The sequence below is a fragment of the Halyomorpha halys genome, unplaced genomic scaffold (assembly GCF_000696795.3).
Source record: "Halyomorpha halys isolate HHAL.00 unplaced genomic scaffold, Hhal_1.1 Scaffold485.1, whole genome shotgun sequence".
Taxonomy (NCBI): Eukaryota; Metazoa; Arthropoda; class Insecta; order Hemiptera; family Pentatomidae; genus Halyomorpha; species Halyomorpha halys.
The window spans coordinates 590,099-595,961 of NW_027114369.1; positions in this window are offsets into that span (position 1 = coordinate 590,099).

Genomic DNA, 5,863 nt, shown 5'->3' on the forward strand with positions numbered 1-5,863 from the left:
AAAAAAAAATATTTAATACAAAAAAAATTACCAAAATGAAAGATTTATAACATAGAGAGCTATGGACAAAAACACTTAATATTATCACAACAATTTATTAATTTCATAAGGCTTTTAAATTAGTATATATATTTAAAAAAAAATTAATTGTATCCATGTTAAGCCTCAACACTTTTATTATATTATCAACAGTCCAACGTTTAGGCTAATTCACCTCACATCTAATTATTTAAAAACATTTTAGAGCCTATTCTGTCCAGGTCATTAATTACAAATCAAATTACCCTGTTTTTAAATAATTGGATGTGAGGTCTAAATTTATATTTAAGATTGTCCTTGAGGATGCCCGAAACGTTGAGACTTAACATGGGTACCACCTGATTTAAATAAAAATAAATAAATACCAGTCTAAAATAATTGAAAAGATTATATAAATTAATATGTATATTTATTTTAATATTTTTTTAAAATTACCAGTACTATTTTTATTTCAAAACTATTTTTTTTTTTGCAACATATACAAGACCTGAAAAAATACTTACATAGATAAGGAAAACATAGCCACCTTGTACCTATTTCATTTTCACTGACAGGATTATCAACATCAACATGTTGGTGATTTCAAAATTTCAGGAAAATTTTTTTTAATCCAAAAACAAATTTTTTTTTGCGCCTTTTCTCTTTAGTATTTCTCGATCTCTGTGAACTGGGTACTCATAATCATTGTAATATGAATTTTTAAAAATAGGAAGTTATAATCTCAATTTAACGGAGAGAACAGTATTTTAGGAATGAGAAGATCAAGAAAAAAACAGGTAAGTGAAAATTTCATATCCAGAGTTGGGAATCCAAAATCCTTGATGCTCCCTATTACGTCACAAGTAAACTCATCCATAAAGACTTCAATATTCCATTTTTTCTGATTTGGCCAGAAATAGATATACCTCTGTTCATTCCAAAATCCTTACCCACCCAAATCTATTAGTTCTTAATTTATCATTCTTAAAAATCCCTGATAATGTTCCGAGGCGTCTGAGAAGTAGATGGCTATAGGATCTTCTAATTTAAAGCAATGATTAAAGCACCACTATTGAGTGGTTCCTTCCCGAAATTTTCATGTGTTCTGAAATAGTTATCAAGTTTACTTATTGAATTTTTTTTATATAGTTGTAAATTTCAATATATAAATAAAAAAATAAAAGAGTTAGGAAATTTAAATATATAATATGATATTTTTTAATAATAATAATATTTTCTAATAGTAATATTATAATATTAATACTAAAAAAATATGTTCTATAAGGCGGAAACTTGGTAAAAATTGTTTAGAACTACGAGATTCCCCCTCTCCACCCTGCTGCGGATCACCGGTTGGTAATAAAAAAAATAAAATATTTTATAGTTTTATTTTAAATGACCATTGTACTAATAATCGATTTTTTCCCCTAAAATACCACTTTCAAAAACGAAGCATGTTATGGTCGATTTCTGATTTCCTCCATACCAATTATCTCTTTTCCGTAATGAAAATCCCTTCATATTAATTCCATATGATTTCTCAAATTACAATAAATTCTCACAAAGCTGTCTTTATCTATCTGCCTATGGCTTGGTTTAGGTGAAGTTCATATTCTGTGTGTTTCTATAGTATGGTGTAAGTAGGTAAGTCACTTCCTAGGGATGTATGTATGGATATAACTCCCATCGTTATAAGGTAAGAAAGGTACTCCATCGTTATAAAAATTAATATCAAATGAGGATGAAGCAGAGTTCCGGAAGAGTTAATAAGAGAGCGCTAATACGCTCATAAATTGAATCAATCGGTGATATCAATATTATTAAGAGGTGAAGGAAACAGATACATTTCAGCGCTCTGCTCAACCCTCTTCCGACCATCCTTTACTACGGAATGTGATAAAGAATCAGAATGTTCATCCGCCATTTTTTTTTTAGTTAGTCCACAGGATCTACTTTTCAGTGAATAAAAGACGAGAAGGTGAGCATCTAACCTCTTCACCCATAATTTTTTTAATGAGCCCGCGTCAACACTCATCTTTTCCCTAAAATTAACGCGTTCTCTTGTCTATACTTTAGAACGTGTTTAAAATACTTAATTTTGTCGTTTTTAATACATTCAGAAGTAGATGATACTGATAGACTGCTAGTGATAGCTCCGCCTATGACCTTGATAAGAGCGTTGAACTCGACCAATCGATGTTGAGATAGCCTAAGACAGGAAGACATAGGGGTCGGAGGGTGTATCAATTAAACAAGAAACTGAGCTGAATCTAAATGACTCTCTAATTGCCTACCCCAACTGCATAGTTCTTCTCTTCGACCACACTGCTTCTAGGATAGCCAACAATAGAAACTACTAATCTCTTACTTACTTTAATATTTATTAAATCACCATTCTAAATCACACTAGATTTTTTGGAGATTTTACTTATATTTCATTCTACTTAGATTTTGAAGTTATAAAAAAATAGGTACTCATTTAAATTTAATTTTTTTTATGTTCCACTACATCTTCCTTATAACGTACATAAACAAATTCTTTATGTAGATTGAGGGACGCAAAATCTTTATATATCAAGATTTTCTTAACAGCGGTCTTATAAAAATTTTCCTGTGTATTTCTTGTCAGATATCAACCTTTTTAAACAGGATTTAATAATTTTATATTCTGCTCATTTCTAGTTTCTTTGAAATTCGTACACCCATTATTCAGGGATGTCAGAATCTACTCACAAGCGGCACGGACGTAAGTTAAAAATATAACTTCGGAAAATGGACTTTTACTCTTAAGTGGAAAACTTAAAAAAAATTATACTAATGAACGACTAGTTGAGTAAGTGGGCACGTAAGCTGTAAAATGAGAGAGACATGTCAGCCCTTGTCTAATGTGGGATTACATGACTGTAGTATTTATTAATGGCACTACAACGGCTTACATTTAGATGATTAATTAATTTTTTGTAATTTTAAAAATAATAACATCAAAATACACTTAAGGGGTCAACATACTCGACTTGCAGATAAGTGGTAAATCTCACTTACCAATGTAAGTTATGGGTTAGATTTTCATCTATGTGAGTGAATATTTATTTCTTGGTGACCTCCACAGAAATTAATCCTGACATACCCTCTCTGGGGGTGCATAGGTCCTTAATGAAGAGATTTTTTTTTTAATGACCAAGTCCAGTTCTAATTGAATTTTTGTTTTTCAAAAAATATTAGACATTGTTTTCATCAAGGCCCTGTTTCATGATAAAGCACACACCAATACTATTGATCTTGTAGTTTACCCTATCTTGTACAATTTCACTGATTTGTACAATTCTGCTAGATACATTTTTACTTTTAAACTCATGTAATATCAGTAATAGTTGTCCCCATCATGAAGCAAAATGTATTAGTGATTGTACTTTACAATTTGTGTACTTATATTTATGGACCCTAGGTGGAGAATCCTATATCCAATATTAAACTTTTTTTTTAATCATCCAACCAGAAGCATGTTATGTTAAAAAGGGCCAAACACGTGGGTTCTTTATTCGAAAAAAAAAATCTGTCACCATTATTAATTTTACCATACAACCAATTACAGCTAAGTAATCGAATCGAGTGTCCATGAAAAGTGCTTGCTATTTTATTTTAGCTATTTTGATGAAATACAGATTTTCGATCTCAAACAATTTTGCTAAGTGGGCTTGGCCGTTTTGGTTACTATCAAGAATTGTGTAGCAAAATTAGGGGTACATTTCTTTACATAGGTAGTTTATTAAAATTAAGATTCAATGGTCAAATAACAACTGATTCCAATCCTGAAAGAGAGCGAAGAGGGAGTATGAACCCCAGCTAAGACCTAACGGAGAGGCACAGCGCGAGCTGTGAAGTGCCTCCAGGAACCGGTGATTGATTTCGGAAACAGTTGCCGCCTCACGTTCTCCCTTGTCTGGGATATCATCCTCGGCCTTTGTCATCCGGGCCTTGCACAATGACCTCCCCGAGGAGACCTCTTCCTGACCGCCTGCCCCTCAGCGGCGCTTTTGAAATGGCCATCATTAATAATCCCTCGGATAATGAATAGGGATGAAATCAGTTAATTAATTGCTGGCCGTGCTAATTACTCGTGTGGGTCTTGAATGGACCAATTAGGCTCGATTATGCACAGGTCGCAGCTAAAGCTTCACCGATTAGTTTTTGGCATTTGTCGAACAATGGACTTTTATTGAATCCGTTTGCATTTAGATCTCCTTCACTGATAACTTTTAGATTTTCAATCGTTCGTAGGCGATGCCCAGAAAGTCGAAACGAAATGATTTCATACACACCTTGCATAGGACGTTAATTTTTTGCAACACAGTTCCGGTGAGCTATTATCTTTTTTTCCAAAGGTTGTTCCCTTATACATGAAGTGAAACGGCTAGATTTGTGAATTTATTGCACTTCCTTTATCTTTCAAGTGATGGAAATGCATTGATCGAACCCTCTTTAACTAGCCTGATGAGATAGTTTTTTTAGGTTAATTGTTTCACTTTAAATAGATATACTACTTATTGCATTAATATTCATCTATTTGGAAAAGCCAAGTTTATAATTTTTTATTAAAAATATATTTTAAATAAACAACGAGTGTATCCGAATTCCAGGCATGGCTGTCTAGGAACTATAGTCTATACCACGAGATAACTATATAATAAATCTGGTGAAGAAGACATGAGAATTGCGGTTTGGGCGCCATTTCCTCTTCGAAAAGGCTTCATGAACAATTGCTGCTCAGCTTCTGAACCAGCTGAAGAGCCGGGTGGCCGCACTTCTTCAATAAATATCATATGAACTTCCTGTTTCCTCGAATTCGGTTTCTACAAAATCCTACACTGTTAAAAAAAGTTATAAAATTAATAATAAAGTATGTAACGGGTCAAGTAATATAATATTGTAAAATTAGTCAAACTTCGTGATGTAATGCCAAATGTTGATTAAAGAATACTAAATGCTGAAGAAAAAAAATAAAATAAAATGAGCCAAGTATGAAGAGAATTTACCTCCAGAGGTTCAAATATACCTAAGAGATCAGAATTCAATTCTTACTTACAGTTCCAAAACTTGCGCAGTTATCTCTATCACAGTATCCTGTCCTATATCGATCAATCGTACCCGCAACATTTTCGTTTCTCTGTTAATCGTAAGGGAAATAGTTGCGTGTGGGCCTGGCTTTAGATAATACATTGTCACCTCGAAGTGATTTTTTGGCTTTGTGATTCAAAATTTCTGCCATGCATCTTGAGGTTTCTTTTTATAAAACAAACCTCAACACTTCTATTGTTTGAAACACAATATACATAAACTTTTATAGAACTCAATAGTACAACATAGAACACAATTATGAATACAATGATGAGTAGATATTGGGTAATAATAAGATGATTTGAGGTGTGGTCAGTGAAGAACACAAATAAGCAATAACTTATTTATTAGTCCCAATGTTTCGGCCAGAATTTAAGGTTTTCATCAAGGCTACTTGGTCGAGATCTTTAAGCCAAGTGCAACCACTCGGCTTGACTAATTGCACTTCGATAGTCATCGATATTCTATCAATCACTTTTAATATCCACAATTTCCTTAATTTGTAATGAGGTGTATATAGTTGACCGTAGATTACTGATTGGAGAAGATGGTCGGGAGAGGGGGGGTGCGGTCAGCAAAGAAACAACATAAATAAACAAAAAATATTTATTTATGCCGACGTTTCGACCTGATTTTCAGGTCTTCATCAGGGCTATAAAAACAAAAAGACAACAACCATCATTTAGAGAGAAAAAAAAATTATATAAATAAAAATAAAATAGATAAAACT